Source organism: Engystomops pustulosus, chromosome 2 (assembly GCF_040894005.1).
Source record: "Engystomops pustulosus chromosome 2, aEngPut4.maternal, whole genome shotgun sequence".
NCBI classification, from domain to species: Eukaryota; Metazoa; Chordata; class Amphibia; order Anura; family Leptodactylidae; genus Engystomops; species Engystomops pustulosus.
The window spans coordinates 91,062,071-91,086,729 of NC_092412.1; the positions used below are offsets into that span (position 1 = coordinate 91,062,071).

General features: G+C 36.7%; 1 protein-coding gene across 1 annotated transcript in view; it reads right to left on the minus strand.

The window, feature by feature from the left end:
- CLYBL (citramalyl-CoA lyase) overlaps nt 1-24,659 on the minus strand; it is a 230,676-nt gene that overhangs the window by 112,929 nt on the left and 93,088 nt on the right.

Below are 24,659 nucleotides of genomic sequence, written 5' to 3' on the forward strand. Positions count from 1 at the left end.
ATGGATACCATAAAAAAAATAAAAAATAATAAGTGTCTGTAAGTTGTACTAGCCTCACAAATGTCCCAGCCGTCTCCCTGTTCTGGTGCTTAGCAGGTTCCTATTGATGCCTGCTTTTTGGTTACATTTTGGCAACAATCCCTATCAGCCAGTCAACAGCCGAGGGAGTTCACTGCTGAAACCCATGAAACACAATGTACTGTACAGCGACCTTTCATTATAAATGACTATCCACATTGTTTTATCATTTTTTTTACATTGCATTTGGGTGTTTTTATTTGCTTTAGCTGTCTTTGCTTTTTCTTGATTGTATCAGTATAATGGTGCAATCTGCTATAACACCATGGTCATAGATATTTTTTCCCAGCAGGTGGGCGATGTATTATTATTTGACCCCCTGTGGGGATATTATTGTGAGGTCTTTGCTCAGTTTGTAGGTTAATAATATGATTGTAAAGTAAACTCACAATGCAAGGTAAAATTCCATGACAAATAAGTCACTTCTTGTGTTTTCCTTGTTTCTTTTCTAAACAGAAAGACCTGGAGCTACTCTTTTAAGTATTATTGATCAATTCTATTTCCTGTTAAGATGCAGTTCTGTGGTGCTGTGAAAAGCTAAAGCTACCATCTGTCAGGTCTAAAGCCCTTACAGAATTTGCTAAATCAAACTGTTTATTACAATTTAACAAAAACCTTCTTGCTTGTCTCGTAACAAAATGGTTTAAAGAGCCTTTAACATTACCTTATTGTATACATTTATTTATGCAAAAAATATTATTACTTGAGTGTAATAACAATACATGTTTTTCTCTCTGTATTATGTCTGATTTATATTTAACAGCTAGCATTAACTTTTTATTACCGGAATGAGGGTAGTTTTAGCAAGTTATTTCCTAATAGTTTATAGTTGATTTGTTGATTTCTATAATCTATACCATTTTGTTAGAAATTTGAGCTATCAATGTAGGTAATCTTGGCAGTGTGTACATAAACTGGCAAATTTATCTTGTAGCGTTATCCTAATATCCCAGTTGCTTCTCTTAGATATGAAATTCATACAACACAAATATGAGAGTCAACAGGAGGCTGAATATTCAAGACTTTGCAAATTTGATAAATATAGCCAGAAATAAAGTTGACTAATAGCCAACTTCTCTGCCTTGCAAAAATCTGCTTCCCTGTAAACCCATTAAAATACCCAATAGTGTGCTTATAGTAAGCCACTGAAACATGATAAATTTGGAGTCAAGCAGGGTACACGGTAAGGGACATATTACTTGTCAGCATTTGCACATGATATCTTGCTAAGCTGAGGTTGAGTCCAAATGCTGCAGAATAAATCAATGTCCTGATGTACTAAAAGATGCTGTTCGATGGCACTCAGATGCACAGCTAAGATAAATGCTAAAACTAAACTGTTCTTCAATTAGGCATAGAAATTACAAAATATAAATCAGCAATTGAATATTTAATTACGTATTTTGCAAAATTGTATTTTCAAGCATTTAACACAACATATCTATATAGAAAGATTTATGACTGATTAATTATGCTTCAGTACAATAACTGTGATGCTACTTCACATAACCTCTACCAAATCAAAATGTCTTGAACAAATGCCATTCATCAATTTTAAATTGGAAACTGATCAAAATGCTCATTGTATTTGTATATTAAACTACATTAAAATAAAAATAAAATGCACGTCCATTAAAATGTCTGTGTTGTTGTCTGCAAAAATCTTTATATGCCTGTCTTTATGTTTCCCTGTCTGAGAAAAAATTCAACCAGCATGGCTTCATTAGATCGTACAATGCCACAATCACTTCTCATATCTCTATGGCCAATCCCTAAGTTTAGAACTGATGCTTAGCCTGTTTCATTGTTATTGTAAAATTACTAAGATTACTCTGACTATTTACTGCACAGGGACTATTTGCTTTGACCTTAAGGCCAGGGAATAACATTGTGGAAATCACTGCAGAATGTCTGTAGCGGACAAGCAAGACGGAAATAGTTGGTATCTGTCATGGCTTTCAGATACAATTTGCCTGCAGCAGGTGGACAGAATTCTATCTTGACTTGAATATGCAGCAGTAACTCACAGTCTGTGTTAAAGGGGTTGTCCACTTTCAGAAAATAATTTATATTGTCTGTCTAAGGAAAAGTTATACAATTTTCCAATATAGTTTCTGTAAGAATTCCTCACTGTTTTCTAGATCTCTGCTTGCTGTGCCTCTAAAGAAAACGTCTCTATTTACTTTCAGTGAATATGAATCGGTCTATGGTGATGTGATGGACATGCAGGTGCACGAGCCGTTAGTATCACACAGCGCCTATTGCTCTCAGTGATAATAATGGCTCATGCACCTGCATGTCCATCATATCACTATGGACAGATTCTATCCACTGGAAATAATCAGAGAAGCTTTCTGCAGAGATCTGGAGAACCATAAGCAATTGATACAGAAAGTATATTAAAAATATGTATAACTTTTCATTACACAAATAATATCAATTATTTACTGAAAGTGGCCAACCCCTTTAACCACTGACCTGCAGCATAAACAATGGTAGTATGTTTAGCAGCACATGGATGGGATTTTGTATAATTTACATCTGCTATGCTACTAATATAAATCATTGCAGGTAAGTCACCTGAACTCGCTACGGCTAACCAGCTGCAATTCTGCAACGTGTGTCCTTGTCCAAAGACAGAAGCAGTGGTTGCAATGTGAGTTGTCTCCAAGCTTTTCCAGAACCACCTATAAAATCTAGGGTAATCAAAAGATATGGTTTACAAAATGTCTTAGGAATTGGAAGAAGGAGGCAACTTCTTCAAGAACACATAAAATTTTTATTACTCTGAATAAATAAAGTTGACATGTTTGATCACTTGTATCTTGTTTAATTACTTAAATACAATGTGCCACCTGCAAGCTGTGAGGATCATAGCTTCTACTATGATAAATATTAAAGAAAGTCTACCATCAAAATGAAGCATAATAACACAGGGGCACTTACTCATAGACCGTATTGTTCTGTGTTATCCATGGCCTCCTTTCTTCTTAAATCAACTTTAGCTACAGAGCCCCTCAATGCTGCAGATTCACAGGCTGTTACAATGAGCAAAACATGTCTCACCCAACCACATGTTCTCTCCCCCCCCTCTGCCTATGTAATCTTGCAGCAGCAGTAAACGTAGGAGGAGGGTAGACCTGTTCTGCTCATTGTGACTGCCTGTGAAGCCCTGCATGTTTATTAATATATTTATAACAGTTGTTACAGATGTTAGAAGGAGGCCATAGATAGCAAATATAATAAGAATACCACATTCACAGTCCTGGGATCTATGAGTAAGTGCCCCTGGTTTATCAAGATTTCTTTTTAATGGGTTGTTTGGTTTCAAGAGATTTGGGGTAAAGAAGACAAATTGTTAAAAATAATAAAAAATAAGTCCGAATCACAAGTTAGATCTCACACTATAGATCCAGGCCTCCCTACTATGTTTTCTTAACCCGTCTACTGTTATATTTAAGTGACCACTCCAGAGACGATGGAAATCCACAGCAATGCACCAATGATGCCAATGGATAGTGACAGCTTTTAATATGAAATCATCACTTCAACATTTATACACATGTAGATTTTAAAAATCAAATATCATGTTTGACTTCTGCTCAAATTGTACAATTCTCTTGGGTGCATTACCATCCTGTGTATATATGGATACAAGATATGATAACTGGAGTATGGTTATAGTTACATTTAAAGAACAATACATAAATACAATGTCTACAATGAGAACGCTAGATGTTAAAACAAAGAAAAGCACAGCAAGGGAAGCGCAACTGAAATTACAAGACACCAGGATTTGCACAATAATGGCGTCTAATTAAGAAAATAAAGGTACAAGTTGTTTATGACAAACACCAGCAGGACTTGTGCAAACACTGGGAGCTTACAACAGTGGATAGACCAGGCGTGTGCCTACTAAACATCCATCTGATGAGCAGCTCCAGCTGCATATCATACATTTTCTCACACATGCTATGAACCATAGTTACGCTCTTCATTTTAATAATTTCTTCTGTGGACTTATTTCTAAAATAATTAGCGCTAATGAATGGTCAAATAGCTTGGATCATATATGTCTAATTGCAGTCAAGAGCAGTTCTAGTCTGAATGTACATTTCAATTTCCCTCTGCGGGTAATGTTTGTTAATTGTATTTCTTTATATAGCACGTGAAAAAGGCAGCTTGTTCAAAAAGGAAACCGAGTGTTCTCTTCTTTCCCTTTGTTCCGACAAGAAGCTAAAGTCACTTCAAGAGCACTTAATCCCATCATCCGCGGTTACAATTGCCTTATAGCATCAATCAAAAAGAATCTGAAGTAAGATGATGCAGCTATATTGTGTAATTAAAAGCAATTCAGGTAGTTATTGCTTGGGGCACTTTGCAGGTCCAAGTACTTAAAATGGCACGGCAGGGATCCTAAATACTGTAGTGTTTTAAAGTTGGTCAGCAACAATATCTCACAGAGAAAGGGGGAGGCATATGCAAAAAAACATCCTCTCCTGGTGTGTATTGTGTCATGAAAGAAAAGAGGAGGATCAGCTGACAGATTCATGACAAAAATTACTACAACCTTATTGATGACCAAAAGTGAAAAAGAAAACAGGAGACAAGTGTGGGTGCATTGCCCTAGAGACAAATATTCAGAAGCTGTGTATTTTTTCCCCCATCTTTTTGTGTAGTAAACACCAATCACAAACAAGCAAACACAGCAATACTATCTACAATGTCTCCTGCATCACCAAGTTAATAGAAGGGTTTTTTGCTCAGAATTACAATTGTAATATTATGATCTGATTTGTGTTGCCTGGCACATATTTTTGTTATTATTCAAATTATGACTAGCAAATTATATCTCCAAAGTACTGAGTCTTAATACGTCTATGTCTAGACTTCATATAGACTTCTATACTTCAGCAACAAATACGATTTACGGTACATTTGCAGCTTTTCGAGCAAAATCAAATCAAATGTTTCGTTATATAGCCAATATGCACAAGTTGAGTATTTTTCATGATCACCCTAAAGGGGGGCTTGAACATGCCTGTGCATCATGCTACAGCTTTGTCCATCTCTGAGCATGGGGACTTTCAGATCAACTAAACTTTGATAAAACCACTTTTTTATGATTGGTGTCATCATAGAGACTCACTGTTAATTACTATACATTTCTCAATCAGCTTTATCTTTCCATGCACAAGGAGTAAATGAGTTAAGCACATAAACACAGGCAGCAAAAAGCTCATGTATGTGCACATCTGCAGAGGTGGATGGAGCCAGGGAGACTGGCTCCATCTGGAAAGCATGCACATGACTTCCGCTATTTTACCTGCAATTATTGCATGCTTACCTGGGGAGCAGGGTGCGGTATTTTTTACAATATTCACTTGCTAGTGGACAACCTGGACCAACAGGCCCACAGGCACAAAGTAAACAGACGCAATTGGGGAGATTCATTATTCCAACAGAAAGCTGCCACCTAAATCTCCCCCTCCACGTCAGTTTTCTGGCTTTTCCAACTTGCTAGCCACGTTGGGTGTGTCAGGGCAAGGAGTGGAGTGGGCGGTGGGCAGGCAGGAGTGTGAAAATCAGCAGAGACTATAGCAGAAAACAGGTCCCACCTGGAAAAGCCTGCACCTGTATTCCTTAAGAGGCCAGAAATTTTGAAACACCAGAAGTAATTTGAGCATATGCACTGATTGATTAGCGGGGCAGTTAATATTATACTGTATAGGTAAGGTAATTCATTAGAGGGAACTTTCTCATATATGCACACACACACACATACACATATATATATATATATATATATATATATATATACGCACACACACACTGTATAACCCAAGGACAGTATGTATACAGTATGTATATAATTTGTCATAAATTAGATTATATGTTGTGCCTCTAGTTATTTACATAATATATGGTTATATACGGTTAAATAGACAGATGTCCATCAAGTTCAACCAGGGAATGGTAGATATTGGAATAGGAGGGAAACAATTGTATATTATAGCATAGCAGTCAATGTTATGTTGATGTACAAAAGCATCTTGACCTTTTCTTATTTTTAGGCACAAAAGAAACAACAGTATATTCACTCATAGGAAAAGTGCATATACTAGTCTTTCAATTAGGGTTTTTTGTATAGAAAGGACCGAATGTACATAATTGAGACAACCAGATGTGACCATATCAATAGATTTGACTCATGCTCAATGGATAGGAAGATCTAAATATGCTAAAGCTTTATCTATGCATATTAATATTTCATTTTTTAAAGGTAATAAACACAGGTAACATAAACACAAATTATATCCGGTGGATCGTGCAGTCCCATTCTTGGAAAATCTCCCCCCTTATATTTACATCCTTATCCAATGGAAAAATAAAAAAAATGTATACAATTTTTTGTGAAAAAGTAGTGAAGCAAAATATTACATTGGCAGTGTGCAGGGACCCAGAGATGGAGCATCAGAAGAAAGAAGAAGACCTGTGGGGGACGTCGGAAAGGTGAGTACCGAGTTGTTGTTTTTTATAGGATGCATGAGCAGACTGTCTATATACTGAGAGCAGGGGCTGGTTACATACTAAAGGGTATGGGCTAATTGCTATACATTAGGGGGTATGGGCTGCTGGCTATATATTAGAGGGTATGGGCTGCTGGGTATATACTATGGAGAAGGGGCTGGCTATAAATTGGGGGTATAGGCTGGCTTTATACTGGAGGTGCATGGGAAGGCTAGCTATATACTAGGGGGCACATGGGTTGGCTAGCTATATACTAAGGGGTATGAGCTGGCTGGCTATCCTACCGGGGGTCAGGGTATCTATATATTAGAGGGCATGGGCTGGATGGCTATATACTCGGGGCATGGGTGGGCAACTGGCTAGCTATATACTATTATGTATGAAATTGAAAATGTAATTTATGTAGAATCTGAATATGTATAAATTAGGTTAGAGGACGGACGCTAATCATGCCCCGGAAGAAGCTAATAGGCGAAACCCTGGGTCGGGCAAGGATTGGCGTCCTCGTGGAAATTCTTTGATATGCGCATTTTTTACCCATTTATGTAAGTAGAACCTGAAATAAAAGTTTTAAAATTCTGAAACTGTCTACACTATGTCTGGATATGTCTCTTATATACAGTGAGTGGAGGAGACTAGGACAGGAGTGAGAATATTGTGGTTTCTGGTCTGAATGGTGACCTATCCCTGAAAGTGATCCCTCGTGTTTTGTATACAAATAAGGAGGAATCGTGCACTAATCGAGATTTTGGGATTATGAGCTCCGGTCATTGAAAGAATTATTCTCTACTGGATTAGCTATATACTGGGTGGAGGCAGTGACCAATGCATTTCCCATCCTAGGCTTATACTCGAGTCAATAGGTTTTCCCAGTTTTTTGTGTTACAATTAGGTACCTTGGCTTATACTCGGGCTGGCTTACACTAGAATATATACGGTATGTTTAATAGTAACTAATGTTGCACAATGCACAGCAAAAGATCTATGACAAAAAATAGCAAAACAGTAATTTTCTCATTCAGTATTGTGTAATTAAAAATATATTTAGATTTTTCACAATTTTGCTATTGAGAAATACAATTAATCAAGTAAAAACAAGCTCTTTGTGGATATCTTGACAAATAGAAATTGAAGTTATGTTTATTGTAATGTGAAAACAGGAAAAAAATGGAAAAATGCTAGTTTTAGACAGTATGCTGAGTTAGTATGATTTTGAAAACATTAGGAATAGAGATTTTCAGAGAGGCAATCATTTTGACTTCATGCTCCCAAAAAATAATACAAAGTAAAATGTGCATAGTAAAAATTAAGCCAGCCTATTGAATCCTGCTAGAGGCAAAACATAAATGGAGCATGAACATGCCAGCCATGGGTTTTCTGTTAAGATTCATTGCAGCACTACATGTAGATAGTTGGGGAGGGGGGATTGGTTGTGGAAGTTAGCAGGCACGACAATGTTGTAAAACCCTGTATGATTGACTGGGGGATCTATTAGAGATGACCAATGTTATCTCCAACCAGTGGAGAAGTAACAGAATGTCAACTTTCACCACAATGGCACTGACCTTGCCCCTTGTAGGAACTTCTTACCCACAGTTTTTCCATATAGATAAGTTGCAGGTCAGAAATTCCAGAAATCTTTATTGTTCATGTGAAGAAAACATTATCTGTTCCGGATACTCATATTGTTGTCAGACTTGAGAGCTATGAGAGAGTGCCCGTGGCTTTGGTGGACCTTTCCTGCATGGCATACACAACGGATTCATTTTATTGAGCACTGTGAAATGCTTAACTTCCCCTGTGGTGAGGAAAACAAAAGTAAGGGGAGCCTCCAGAAGGCACACAACTAAATGCTTACAAACAGTGTATTGTTCAGTGTAAACCAAAATACAAACAAAATACAATTAAGAATAATTATGAACCACTAAACATGCCAAAAAGACAGTCCTCTATTTTTGGTCTCCTACCAAACATATTGAAGGGGACTGTCTTGATGGCACCACCAAAATCTTTATTATATTTAAAAGGAGGAAAGTGTAATTAATCATTTTCCATTTTATAAAATATTGCTTAAACTGAAAAAAAACTATTCTTGTACTTTTCATTTCTAGTCCTTAATGAGGAACTCTGAACTACTTCTAAAACTAATTCCATAATTAAAACATATCATGTATGGCTGAAATTAGAAACCCAGACATTTGCTAGTAGACATCTAAGAGCAAAGCACGAACTGAACATTTGCATTGCAAATTTCACATTTTCCTTTCTCTTGCTACTCATTTGTAAAAAGTAAAATTATTTTTCCACTTCAGTAAAAGCAAATTCTACAGTGACAAGAAAATGCATCACTGACAGATGGATGACTACATACATAGATAACACTACTCTAGAAATTATGGAAGAGCTTCAACAAAAATCAAAGCAATATGATTTCTGTAAAAATAATAGCAGCATATGGATCAACAATAAAAAACATTTGCTGTCAGATAATATGGTGATCCTTCCAACAGAAATGAAGAGTGAGCTGGCCATTTGCCACATCTTGGTGCCAGCTCTGAAAAGCTGACTGGTATTTAATTCTTTGCTAACAATCTACCATAGACATGTGATAATTTTGATTTGGAAATATTGTAATATTACATTGTATTAAATTGTTAGGAAAGTCTATGGTATCCAATTATCCAATGCTATAAAAGAACATATGAAAAAGAAAAAATGGTGATCGCTTACTTTAGATTCGCTTACATCTACCACCAAAATGAAGGATTGTAAACCAAGCACACTGAGATACTGCTGTGTTCCCACTCTGGCAGAATCTGCCGCTCTTATGCTCTGGTTTTTACAATAATAGGCTTTCAAAATTATGCAAACATGCCTCAGGGGCAACAGGCTCCATACAAACCATAAGGCATAAAGCTTTTTTTTTCTTAAAAGCTACTGTAGATCATTGCAAATGAAACAATTCCAGCGTTCTCTTCTTAGATAAAAAAAAATATATGTTTTATTCAAATATCATTAAAAATAGAAAGGGGAAATCAGATGAGAAGGCTAAGGAAAGGAGTAGTGCCTGCTTCGAAGCAGGCTGATACCCCTGCTAATTTAATGCTATTTTTAATAATTTTTTTCCAAGATGAGGGCGTTGAAATTTCTTTCATTTTTAAATAATCCAAAATTATACATTAACTTACCGTATATACTTGAGTATAAGCTGACCCGAGTATAAGCCGAGACCTCTAATTTTATCACCAAAACTGGGAAAACCTATTGACTCGAGTATAAGCCGAGTGTGGGAAATGCATTGGTCACAGCCCCCCCCCCAGTATATAGCCAGCAAGCCCCCATTAGTATATAGCCTTCCCCCCCCTGTAGTATACAGCCAGCTCGCAGTAGTGTATAGCCAGCCTGCCCCTTTAGTATACAGCCAGCCTGCCCCTTGAAGTATACAACCAGCCTGCCCCCGTGTAGTATACAGCCAGCTAGCCCCCTGTAGTATACAGCCAGCCAGCCTGCCCCCTGTAGTATACAGCCAGCCTGCCCCCTGTAGTATACAGCCAGCCAGCCTGCCCCCTGTAGTATACAGCCAGCCTGCCCCCTGTAGTATACAGCCAGCCCACCAAGCAGGTAAAAAAAAAAAAATTGTACATACTCACCCTCTGGTGGCCCCGATGCTCAGCACGGCTCCCTTTCTTCAGTCTTCTATAGCAGCCGGCAGAGATGCGGCCATGTTATCTGCCGGCCGGTGCATACTATGACGTCATTGGCGGACGCATCATAGTATGTGCCTGCCAGCTGAGCGCATGGTCGTGTATCTGCTGGCTGTTACAGAAGACCCAAGAAAGAAGAGGAGCCACGGGGAAGACAATGGAAGAGCCGCAGGAAAGACAGAAGAGGAGTCGTGCCGCGCTGAGAATTGGGCCACTGAAGGGTGAGTATATAAGTTTATTTTTTATTGACTTGTGTATAAGCAGAGGTGAGGTTTTTCAGCACATTTTTTTGCTGAAAAACTCTGCTTATACACGAGTATATACAGTATCTTAAAGGGCATCTACCTTCACATTACCTGATTATAGATGTTTACAACTCCTCCCCCTCCCGTGCCCATCTTCTGTAACAGCAGCATTTAGTATAATAAAAGCTTAAAATATGCAAATGAGGCAGTGGTACCCTGCAGAGCAAATTTATTCATGCCCCCGACTCTCTGACGGGCTCTCTTCTGCAATTTGTGCAGGGAATTCTATAATCACACATAGTGCAAGATTTGCAGCTAGAGAGCCAGTGACGTCACTGCATACTGTGTAGGCATGTCAGTCGGGCATGAATAAATTACTTAGCGGTAAAGCCCGGAGGTGGACATTTTCAGATTTTAAAACAAAAGTGCGAAGACACTCCCCCACTGCATGAATTCCATGTACAATTCTGGAATATAAATCAATTTTTCACAGTCCTGCTGCTACTAAGAAAACACACAAAAATAAGGTAACAGGGCTCTCCAGGGCCAATACCCAACACTGTCTACTGCTTTGTGTGGTAAAATAGCTGGTAGACTCCTTTTAACAGATCCAATATATTTTGACTTTTTCATTTTAATCCCGTAACGACTTGTGCTTTTTCCATAAAAGGTGTGTGTGTGTGTGCTGCAACCAACTGGTTAAAACCACGATTGGTACACAGATGTGAAGCCTTTAATTGCTTTCGGCAAAGCAACAGCAACAATCAATATCCGTAACTGAAAATAGCGCCAAAATGTCTGCAATTACACTTTTTTGCCATTTTACAACATATAAAAAATTTAATAACAAGTGATCAAAAAATCACCTCCAATTTCAGTTAATATAAACTCCTATTGTGGACTGCATTTATTTATAAATATAATGCTCATAAATTAATAAAATTAATCAAACACCCATTTTCCCAGATTAATGTCTAGGCCATTTTTCAGTTGTTTTAACTTTTTTTTATTTCACTATCACTATAGTTGTATGGGGTCGTTTTTGTGTCAGTATTTTAATAGCACAATTTTGGAGTTCAAATATCATCATTCAAGAAATGAATGCAAATCTGACATTGTTTTGTCTGATAAATTTTTTCTTCCTTTATCATTAAACCTAAATAACAATAACTATTGTTTCTCTGGGTCAATACGCATACATTAATACTACACGGTTTTTAAAAAAATTATTTTCCCTTCCATAATGAAATACTTTGGGAGGAAAAAAACTTTTTGCTATGCAAGATGGTCACATGAACATTGTCAGATGAAACAATAGGAACTAGGATCCAGCATGCAAAAGCTTACATTAATTTATACTAAAAATCACACACGCAACAACATGAAAGCAGATATTAGTGAGTCAGTAGTGTGAGAAGCACCATATGAGTTTTACAGTAGCTCCTCACCTCCATTAGCATCTCACAAAGTGATCATAAGGAGCCAATTGTGCTTCATCATCTTTGAACCAATGGTATCGTATTTGAAAGGTGTACAATCAATGCTAGATTGAAAAAATATGCATTTTTTTTGTTGTCAGTTTCGCCAGTTTCTGCCACTGGCCATGGCCCACTTGACGCTCTCCACACCCAAATGGCATGGAGGTGGATAGGGAAAGGAGTGATTTTTCTTTTTGAAAGAATGTCTTTTTTAAAAACTTTTACATTTTTTTTACTATTATTACAGCCTCCCTGGGCTATTGAAACCTGGGGGGGCCTTATTGCTTGTAAAAAATACTACAGTACCAATGCATTGCATTATATTGTGAATATACTCAACACTGCAATCTTTGTCAGGCTGTAATAAATAGTGTTGTATGACAGGTCTGTGAAGCTTGGAAAGGCGCCATGGGGGTGGTACCGATGGAGCAGATTTGTATACATGGTTGCGCCACATGGTGCAGTGATGCATTGACTCCAACACGTAAGAGGTTAACTTTCCAAATTGATGCCCTGTATGGAGAGAGCTAATTATGTGAGTCCAATCTCAATAGAGTTTTGATGCCATAATAACATACTTAGGTCATTATGTGTGAATAGATTGAAATATGAAGCATTTTATCATATATATATATATATATATATATATATATATATATATACATACATACATATATATATAATAATATATAATATATAATATAATATATATAATATATAATAATCTTTTCTGAAGGATTAAAGGGAACCTTTTACTAAATTACAAGCCATCTCAAGTATGGTATGATCTATAGTACCTAGTACCAATTTTTGGCATTAGAATACTATAAAACCTAAATAAACTTAGTATCCCTGTGATTGTAGTGATCCATAAAATACACAGACAGATAACAATGTTGAACACTGCAAATTGTTGGTAAAAGAACATGTACTGTAAAAGGCAGGAACTGCAAGCAACGGTAAATAAATGACCATTAAAAAATCAGTTTAATAGAAAGAACTTTGTAGCAGATCAGTGAAAGGGTTTAAGAAGAATTATGGATTTCAAGATTATTCTATTTCCTTTAAATCTTTGGAATTGAGTAGATACACATAATACTGCACTGAATGCAGATCATGTTCTTTTATGATCATTTGTACAACTGGCAACCATGGAAACTGGCACACGCTGGTAACTACGCCACTCTGAACATGGCAGGGGCCGGATGGCAGAAAGCACAGATTACATTCTTTGCACTGCTTTACTTGTGAATGAAACTCATGAGTGCAGAAATCTCCAATAGCTGTCTGGGAACAGCTCCAAATTTCATTTACATTATTAAAGGTATATAGTGTGTCTAAAGCTAGACTTACACTGTCTGTACTATAAAGTATATACAAAGCTAAATTAGTTGCCAATACAGACTTCAAATTTATAAAGTAGAGTATTTTGCTGCAAATTGTAAACTTTAGAAAATCTTTGGTTGAAGAAAAATATATTATATTAAAACAAGAATATTCTTCACGCAGCATAAGTGTTCTGGATTGATACAATACAATACAAGTAAATTCCAAGACAATTACACATACTGAAAGAATGTATGGGTTACACTACACTACATAAAACTGCAACAAATGCATCGTTTTTCCATGAATGCTTTCAACCTACTAAGGAGGCAACCTAATTTGCCAAGGCATTTTTATACTAGACTTCCATGGATATTTTAATGATGGTTGTAATCGGCACCATTGTTGGTTAAGTCTGATGTATTTTTCTTTTACGCGGGATGGAATTCTAAAAGGATGGAATTTAGTTTTTTTTATTTTGAAAATATTAGGGGCTCTGTTTTTGAATGATTAGTTTCGTACAAATTCCTGTTCATTTTTGGTACAAGATTAAATAACATTGATATCGTGAGCCAAAACCAAGTATAGTTGAACAGGTGAAGATCTTATTATATTTCTCCACACCAAATTGTGGTAATACCAAATCTTTATATATTTTATACATATTTCACAACATTAAAATATATATATATTTCCTTTGCTGTTTCAAGGGCCCTAATTTGTTTTTAATTTCAGCATTGCCAAGTTGAGGCTTTTAATTTTTTCATTTAATGATTGGTTCCACCTCGAAATACCTAAAACCTGATGAATTCATCATTTATTCATTTATACTATTTGATGATCACTGCAGCATCAAGTTTATTAAATGTGCAAGATCAGCGTGAGGGACTTTTCAAACAGCAGTTTTTCACATGGGGGAATATTTTGAGTTTTGCACACTGACCCATTATAGTCAATAGGTGTTTTTTTGTTAGATACCATATATACTTAAATATAAGCTGAGTTTTTAAAATCAGCTTATATTCAAGTGAAAGCCCCCCCCCCCCCAGTGTCCACCATTCCGAAGTCCCCCGAAGGCTGTCTTCCTTCTTCTGGCAGCTGAAGATGACGTCATAGTGTGTGTGCCGCCAGCGCACATAGACCTGCCACTGGAATCGTCAGTAAATAGGTTTTGCTAAGTTTTTGTGGTAAAATGAGGTACCACGGCTTATATTTGGATCGGCTTATACTTCACTTACACTTATTCACACAAGTGTTTTTTCTCCTTTTGCTATTTGAGAGTTCCAAGGGCAGCAAACTTACTCTTTTAAATCTGTCCATTTTGTGTCTGAATTGTATCAGTATCCATTTTCTTAAACGTACGTGTGATATCCATTCATCCACCCCCCACCAAAATATGGGGAAGTTTACATTAAGGGAACCTTCACGTATGCTTTATGAATTTCGGGGATATCATACTGACCCATTGTTTGTTATGTGACTATAAACATTCACATACATTTTCTTTCAATAGATGTGTGGAGCATGAGAAAAAAAATTGCAGCATGTCCTTTTTTTTTTTTTTTTTTATCTGCGGACCATAGACTTCCATTGAAGCGGAAGTGGGTCTGCAAAAACTAAATGAAGGACAGAACATAAATATCATCTGCATGGAGTCAGTTTTGTTGTCTTAGTTGATGTTATGGTACCAGGTTCTTTTGCTATCCAATTTTAGACAACCATCCTTTTTTTACAAAAAATGTTTTGAAAAAAATTTAAGACATGAAAACATGGATGCAGTAAACATTTTCTATTAAGTTTGTGGCCGGAAAATGTGAAAAAAATATAGGACATGCTCCAAAATATTGTGGACCACTGATCTTTTGAAAAAAAAAAAAAGATGGAAATTAGAATAAACACATAAAAAGGCTTAGTATGCTAACCTTAGAAATCATAAGCCTCGAGACTGATCTACTTTTGCGAGACAAAAGAAAGAGCCCTAATCAAGTCTATGCAATAGCACGTCCATGCAGGAAGGCACAGAAACAGACCTACCATTAAGTTGGGCTTCTGAAGCCGACTCACAAAACGGAGCCGGTACCAGAATCAGTGGTTTTTACCCGTACATGCCGCAGTCAAGCATTACCACTGCATGTTAATGGGTTACCCGATCCCCGAGGTCTGTCAACTGCACCGATGCCTTCAGCAGTCAGACCCCTTCCGCGTCTGTAATTTATACTGCATATCCATACTTAGGTACATTTGAAGCATTGGACTTGTGTTAAATCCAAGTGTATATAAAGTAAAAGAAAAGTTTTAAAAAGTTAAAAACATTTTTGAATGAAAAAAAGGAATTACTGAATTCTAGAAATTACACATTCCCATAGAAACTTATTAAAGTACAAAATACAAATAAACTAAAGAAAACCAGACATATTTGGTATTGCTGCGTCCGCAACACTCTGCATACTGCATAATAAAACGGAATCAATATTGGACCTGCACCATGAGTGCTGTAAAATAAAAACTTTCAAAAAAGATTATTTTTAATTAATATCCTAAAAAATGCTCTAAAAAGTGATCAAATTGGGGGTGCTAACAACCCCAAAAATAAGACAGCTAAAAAGAACAACTCTTCTGGCAAAAAATAAGCCCTTAACCAGATATGTGAGCCAAAAAATAAAAAGGCAGGCCTCTGAAAAGATAGTGATGCTAAAATTTTCTCCAAATTAGTTTTTATTCGGTAAAATTGGGAAAAAATAAAAAGATATTTAAATAAGGTTTTTTCCATAATCATAGTGACCCATAGAATAAAAATATGGTGAATGGTCATAAAAAAAGCTAAAAAAAATTGTAACAAACATTTATGATTTTCATTTTCCCGACCAAGAAAGAGTTAATAAAATCTCATCAATTAGCTACAGATGCCCCACAATGATTAACAAACATCTTAAGTGTTTTTTCATATGTTGAGGGGTGTACCATATATACCCGAGTATAAGCTGAGTTTTTCAGCACAAAATTTGTGTTGAAAAACCCTAAATCGGCTAATACTGGAATCAATTAATTCCAGTTTTTGGGGGTTTTTTTACTACAGGAGGGCTGGCAGGCTGTATACTATGGGGTTGTCAGGCTATATACTACTGGGGGCTAGCAGGCTATATACTACATGAGCTGGCTGGCTATATACTACAGGAGCTGGCTGGCTATATACTACAGTGGCTGGAAGGCTATATACTACATTGGCTGGCAGGCTATATACTACAGCAGCTGGCAGGCTATACACTGGGGGGAAGGGGCTGGCTATATACTACAGGGGGCTGGCTGGCTGTATACTACAGGGGGCTGGCTGGCTATATACTACTGGGGCTTGCCAGCTATATACTGGGGGGGCTGTGACCAATGCATTTCCCACCCTCAGCTTATACTCAAGTCAATAGGTTTTCCCAGTTTTTTGTGTTAAAATTAGGTACCTCGGCTTATACTTGGATCGGCTTATACCCTAGTATATACGGTAGTTTAAATAATGGGGTAATTTATGGGATTTTACTATTATTTAGCCCTATCAGAGTCACTTGAAAGTTAAGCAGGTGTTTCTAAATACAAATTTGAAAAATCACACCCAAATTCAAAATGAGTGGATGTTTAAAAAACCATTCCAACACAAAGCAGGAATTTCGAGAATTGTAAGTTATTAATTTAAGTGGTATGATTATTTCTATATATGTTAAAAGTACAGAAATAAGAACTTAAAATGGAGAATAATTCAAACATTTTTGCCAAATTTCCATTTTTTGTAACTAATCACAAAAGATCCAAATATTCAAACTAATTGGAAGCACAATGTGTCACAAGAAAACCGTCTCATACCACTTAGATATGTTAAAGCGTTCCAAATGGCAGATTTGAAATATGAGGGGGTGTTATGGAGACCACAAAAGAACAGAGAATGCACATGGATGTTATTAGTACGATGTCATTGTCCAGCAGTTTTTCTTGGTGGTAATTAACCCCTTCACGCTCCGTGCTATACATGTCCTCACGGGCTGTCATCACGCTCCGCTCCATCACGGACTGAGCCCTCCCTTTTCATACAGAGCAAACATCCACTGCTAATACACACAGTAGGTGCTAGCACTGATTGCGGGTATATACCCTGCAGATGCCACTACCGGCATTTAAAAGACGGAGGTGCATGGGCGCTGCTATCTTGGTACGGATTGTTGCTCCCCCGAACGTCATCGGGGGGCGGCGATCAGTTGCCATGATGACCCAAGGCTGTCTAGTTTCTGCAGATTTGTTTACAAAGAGCCTTTGGCTCATTGTAATGAATATTGTGCAAAATTGCCATATGCTGCAATACAGTAGTATTGCAGTATATGGTAGGAACTCTCAGACCATCTAGGTTTAATGTACCCTAGAGGGTCTAACAAAAAGTTTAAAAAATAATAAAACATTTTAAAAACCTAAAAGTTCAAATCACCCCCCTTACAGTAAAAATAACAAGTTAGGTATCGCTGCGCCTCAAAATACAAAAATGGTTATTGCTGGCGCTGAAGAATAGCGCCCAAATGTGAGAAATGCTACTTTTACACCATTTTACATCACATAAAAATTGTAATAGCTCTGTACACCATTGTATGAAAAAAAAAAAATTATGTACATATTTTGTTTTCATTTTCTTGAATCACCGCGATAGTACTGAACCAAAGAATAAAGCAGAGGTGTTATTTGGAGCGCACAGTGAAAGTCGTAAAAACTGAGCCCACAAGAAAGTGACACAAATGCGTTTTTTTTTCACCACATTTGGAATTTTTTTCCAGCTTCCTAGTACACGGCATGGAATAATACCCTCCATGTTTCTTTCTTTACATCTCTGAGCTCTGCTGAAAAGGAGGACCATCGGCAAGGAGAGTATGAGCCATCCTGCCTCCCCCCCCCCCATCATAGGAAAAGACACAGGTACATATGCATGCAGAGACATGTCTAATAGAAGAGATTGATTAAAAAGTGGCAACTTTTTAAATATGGAACAGATGATTTAAAGCTCTTCCTATGTCATACACTAAAAGCTGGACCAAATCTAAACACCTTGGTACAGTAACATGAGCTAGTGGATGTGTTCTATCTGATCTAATTTCCTTTCTGTTGTCAGAGCTAGGGTAGGCCTTCTACGATTCTATGCATATTAACATTTGCTTAGGACTGTGTATCAAGCACTTTCAACTAAAAAAAAATGTAATATGGTCAGTTAGAGGCAGAAGCATCATTCACATCCCAAGTGCAAATAATTGTACTCCACTTAATCACTTTAAGGATACATTGACATCCTCAAACTTCCATTTTTGTCCTAAGCAAGGACTAGTCTGAGCTCCAAAATAAACATGTGTGTCCTGGAAATCACACAGTCAGAATCAAGCTGCCACTGCACTGACAGGAGACAACTTCAATAACAACAGTTTAACCTTTTACATGTCACAGTCAATTGCAAGTCATCCCCATGACCCCCACTCAATCACTGTGGGGTACAAAGGGGTTGCCTTGGCTGCCAGAAGCCTGACAATATGCCTATTAGGCTCAGCCATAGGCTAGGTCTAATAGGTGGGTTGTCAGTGTCGAAAGTATTGCAGTATATTACATTGATAATCAAGGGATTGTAGGTTCAAGTCTCATAGTGGCACAATAAAATAAAGTTTATAATAAAAAAAGAAACCCAAAATGGAAATCACCAAGTCCAAAACAGTGCAGTTAAAGGAATAATTATCTATAATATAAATCTCAAAGAAACTAATATATACATAAAACAAATAAATACATAAAAAGAGATCAAAAACCAAATGTACACAAGAATGGTAAAATGAATACATACCGCGGGTGTAACCTAAGATTGCGGAACGTTTTGGTATTTTATCCACTGAGAATTTGTACTTTTTATGAAAAACACATTCATTTAGCAAAAAAAATTTTAATTTCAAAATTGCATTCGATTTAACCCCTGTAAAACAATTAAAGGGCTAACAAACATCATAAAAGTTGTTTTACGTATGTTGAGGGGTTTAGTTTCTATAACGGGGTAATTTATGGGGTTTTACTTTAACCCCTTAAGGACCAGGCCCTTTTTCGTTTTTCCGTTTTTATTTTTCACTCCCCACCTTCAAAAATCTATAACTTTTTTATTTTTCCATGTACAGAGCTGTGTGATGTCTTATTTTCTGCGTAACAAATTTCACTTCGTAGTGATGGTATTAAATATTCCATGCCGTGTACTGGGAAGCAGAAAAAAAAAATCTAAATGCAGTGAAAATGATGAAAAAACACATTTGCGCCATTTCTTGTGGGCTTGGTTTTTACAGCTTTCACTGTGCGCCCCAAATGACAGGTCTACTTCATTCATTCAGTCAATACGATCACAGGGATACCAAATTTGTATAGGTTTTATAATGTTTTCATACATTTACAAAAATTAAAACCTCCTGTACAGAAAAAAAATTCTTCATTTTACAGTGCTCTTGCGCTAATAACTTTTTCATACTTTAGTGTACAGAGCTGTGGGTGGTGTCATTTTTTGCAACTTCTGATGACGTTTTCAACGCTTTTATTTTTAGGACTGTGCGACCTTTTGATCACTTTTTATAGAATTTTTTCTATTTTTCAAAATGGTTATTATATTTTGATAGATCGCAGATTCGGATGCGGCGATACCTTATGTGTTTAGGATTTTTACTGTTTATTTATATTTATATCAGTTCTAGGGAAAGGGGGGTGAGTTGAATTTTTATGTTTTTTTAATATAATTTTTTTTTTTTTAACTATTTTTCAGACTCTCTAGGGTACTTTAACCCTAAGTTGTCTGATTGATCCTACCATACACTGCCATACTACAGTATGGCAGTATATGGGGATTTTGCATACCATCTATTACAATGTGCAGATCACACATTGTAATAGATAGCCTAGATCATGATAGCCTCGGATGTTTATGTGATCCGAGGCTGTCATGACAACGGATCGCCGCTCCCCGGTGACGTCACGGGGAGTGACGATCGGAGCCAAGATGGCGGCGCCCACGCGCCGCCGGCTCTTTAATCAAAGGGTTAATACCCGCGATTGGTGCAAGCACCGATCGCGGGTGTTAGCGACGGGCGTTTGCTTCATTATGAAGCAAATGCCCGTTGAGTATGAAGAGGGCTCAGCCCGTGAGCCCTCTTCATACTCCCCCATGCGCAGCAAGACGTAAGGGTACGTCTTATTGCGCTATGGGGTTAATTTAGGCCTCTTAAAGTCACCTGAAACCTGAGCAGGTCCCTCAATAGCAGGATTTTGCATTTTTTTAACGACAATCTGAAAAATCACACCTAACGTTCAAAGCCCCATATCATCCTATAAAAATGAGAGAATGCATAAAAAAACATGTCCACATAAAGAAGATATTTGGGTGAATGTTAGTTACAGGCGGTCCCCTACTTAAGAACACTCGACTTACATACGACCCATAGTTAGAAACGGACCTCTGGATATTGGTAATTTATTGTACTTTAGTCCTAGGCTACAATAATCAGCTGTAACAGGTATCACAGGTGTCTGCAATGAAGTTTTATTGTTAATATTGATTCTTATGACAACCCAAAATTTTTTAAATCCAATTGTCACAGAGACCAAAAAAGTTCTGGCTGGGATTACAATGATAAAATATACAGTTCAGACTTACATACAAATTAAACTTAAGAACAAATCTACAGACCCTATCTTGCATGTAACCCGGGGACTGCCTGTATTAAGTTTTTTTGTTATGATTATGTATGGAAAAAGTAGAACATTTTGAAAATTGGGAATTTTTCAAAATTTTCAACAAATATCTGATTTTCTCATAAATATAGGCAGTCCCCGGGTTACATACATGATAGGTTCTGTAGGTTTGTTCTTAAGTTGAGTTTGTATGTAAGTCAGAACTGTATATTTTATCATTGTAATCCCAGACAGAACTTTTTTGGTCTCTGCGACAATTGGATTTTAAAAATGTTGGGTTGTCATAAGAACCAGTATTAACACTAAAGCTTCATTACAGACACCTGTGATGCATGTTACAGCTGTTTATTGTAGCCTAGGACTAAAGTACAATAAATTACCAATATCCAGTGGTCCGTTTGTAACTAGGGGTCGTATGTAAGTCGAGTGTTCTTAAGTAGGGGACCGCCTGCAAAACATAGCACCCAAATTTTTCAACTAACATGAAGTACAAAATGTCACAAAAAAAAAACTATTTCAAAATCACTTGGATATGTTAAAGTGTTCCAAAGTTAATAGTGACACCGGGAAGATTTGAAAAAATGGGCCGTGTCAGGAAAGTGAAAAGTGGCTTCGGGTTAAAAACAAATGGCTGACTTACTCCCCCCCCCCAAAAAAAGAATGAATTAATACATTTCAATAATTGTTTTATACATATAAAGTGGTCTTCTTGAAAAATAGAGCTCATTAAACAAAAAAGTCATTGTTAACCCTATATTAGGCGCTGTAAGAGGCAGGATCCAATATACTGGCTGCCAGCAGTAAGCGCTGACAACCCTAATACAGTGTGACAACAAGGTATTTCAGGATTTCAGTGTATTACAAGTACGCTCACTGTATCCCATCGTTTAGTCCCCCCTCCTGGGACTAAATAAATAAGTTTTGAATTGTTTTAAATATATATAAAAACAAAACAACAATGCTTTCTTTATTGCATTAAAACCATTTTATTACAATAAAAAATTACTACAATCCCTGCATTTGATATCATTGAGTTTGTAATGTCACATTTTAAAAAGATAATTTTTTTTATTTAATCTGCTTTTTGAGCACATGTATTAATTAACGCAATATGCGTTAACATTGACTGTTCCCACTAGGGCAGTAGGTCAGTGATCAGTTTATGTTCTGCTTCTGAGCCTGAGCATGCACCACAACAGAAAGTACATAGTGGTATGTTAAAGCACACTACACCACCATGAGTGATACCTGTGTGGTACATGTAGAAGTTAGAAGGAGTGCAATGCATTTCAGACTGCAAATTTTTTGATTCACATTGCACCAGAATTTTGGCGAATTTTGCTTAGTAAATCTGTCCTTTGTGTTTTCTTTTCATATCATGTTGACACAAGAAATTGCCTGCATTGTTTCAGTCCTGCGGGAGCATGACCTAATAACATTTTGTATTGAACTTAAGATGCCATAAAAATGCTGTTACAATTTTGAATAAAAAATAGAAAACACACTGGCAGAATACCTGAAAATTCCCGGTGCATATGCCGTAAAGGATTTCCATCTTCTAATGCGTAAAGTGGGAGAGTTTGGGGAAAGTTCTTGAGGGTTTTATTGTCTGTAGAAAGATTTGTTTTGTTAAGTATGCCTTGATTGCCTCTGCACCAATTCAACCCAGGTTCACAGCTGGAATGTAATGAATTGACTTTTCATGAATCCTCAACAAAGTGAAAAATGCTTTCACAGGAGGGAACAAGCTAATGAGGATTGTTGTGGCTACCCCTTGCACCCAAACATCTATCTCTGCACTTTTCATCATTAAAGCAAGTTTGCATTTATGTGTCACAGAGAAGATGTAAAAGTAATGTGTCACAAAAATACCAGCACACGTTTGTTTATGCACCTTAATAGCATTTTGCTGAACTGGAAGAAGAAAGAAATACAAGAAGAACAACCACTATAACTTCTAGGAAACAAATCCAGCACTGTTACCAGTGGCTAATATTGTCTGTTCTTACACAGAAAATTTTAATTAGCTGATGAAGGCTCTCCATAGTTCAAGGTTTGCAGATTCTTTGCATATCATTAGCCATTTGACCATTCAAATTAGTAACAGTGTCATATTGTGTAAGTACTTCATTAAGCTTTATTCCCACTTCTCATCATATTCATCAAAAAAGCCATTAATAAAATTCCTTTCATTTATATTTGATGTATATGGTAAATTCTTGTGTGGAAGCGGTAAAGAATAGACAGCAAAGGGAAATACATTTAAAACCGCTAACCATACAAAATAAATGTAGATTCTATTTGAACATTTAAGGGAAAATATTCAAATGTCCATGATATTAGAATGTTACTAGATTATAGTTTTAAAATAAACAGATTATTCACAGGGGCATTTTAGGCTCAATATTAACACTTTTCCACCCTTGGATCGTCTAGAAAAAAACAAATTTCTTAAAGAAAATATGGGCCTTCAAAAGGATACCATGAACCAGACCACAGCATGCCTTTGTAATGTGGACATATGTCGATTCTCTGGTAACAATAATAAAAAATAATAATTTCATTTATATAACGCACACAGATTGCGCAGTGCTGCACAGAGCTTGCCAAATCGGTCCCTGTCCCCAATGGGGTTCACAATCCAATGGAGTGTTGGAGGAAACCAGAGGACCGGAGGAAACCCAAGCAAACACTGAGAGATCATACAAACTCTTTGCAAATAAAATAAACTCACAAGTGCAACAAGGTAAACAGTTGGTTTACAGTGGTCTACCCTGAAATCTTTAGTGCAATCTACATGATACTCCATTACCTGATCTACAGTTAACACATGTGGAATAGCTGCAGATTTGATTGCAAGTTGGGGCAATTTCCTATAAATATTGCAGAAGAGGTTAATGATGTAAAAAGTCATGATTTTCCATTTATTTTAGTTTTATGTTATATTTTGTTTAGTGAGTCAATTTTGCATTAATTTTATCTATGTTTAATGTGCATAATACCCTGATGAATGTAGTTAATGTTTTCTATAGCAATGGATCAGTCAAAAAAACAGACTGCGCTTGGGGGGGTCAACCATTGACCTGAATAGGGTTTTTCATGTGCAACTCTCGCAAAAGTAAAGCATGCTATGATTTTTGTGTGGCATTGTGAGAGTGTGTGAAAATAATTGAAAACATCTAAATAAATCCATTGCATTGACAGGCTCATCCGTCACAAACTCACACTGGGCTCGTGCATGAAAAACTGCCACATAAAAAGTACCTTGTAATGGATTTTAGTCAAAACTTCACTTCTCGTTAACCACAACAGACGAGCAGAAAATTGACCAGCTATGCAATGTAAAAATCATTGATATTAGATTTCTAAAGCTCATAGATGTAAATGGCAAAGTATAATGCTTTACAGCTTATAAGAAATTCATTAGGTGCTCAGCCAAAGTAATGGATTACTTATACTACCTTACATGCCAATAAAAGTGACATGTAGTGTCCACATAAAGCCAAATAGTAAGCACATAAAGTCATAATTCATCCATACAGTGCCAAACTTTGCCCATATAGAAAAACCTA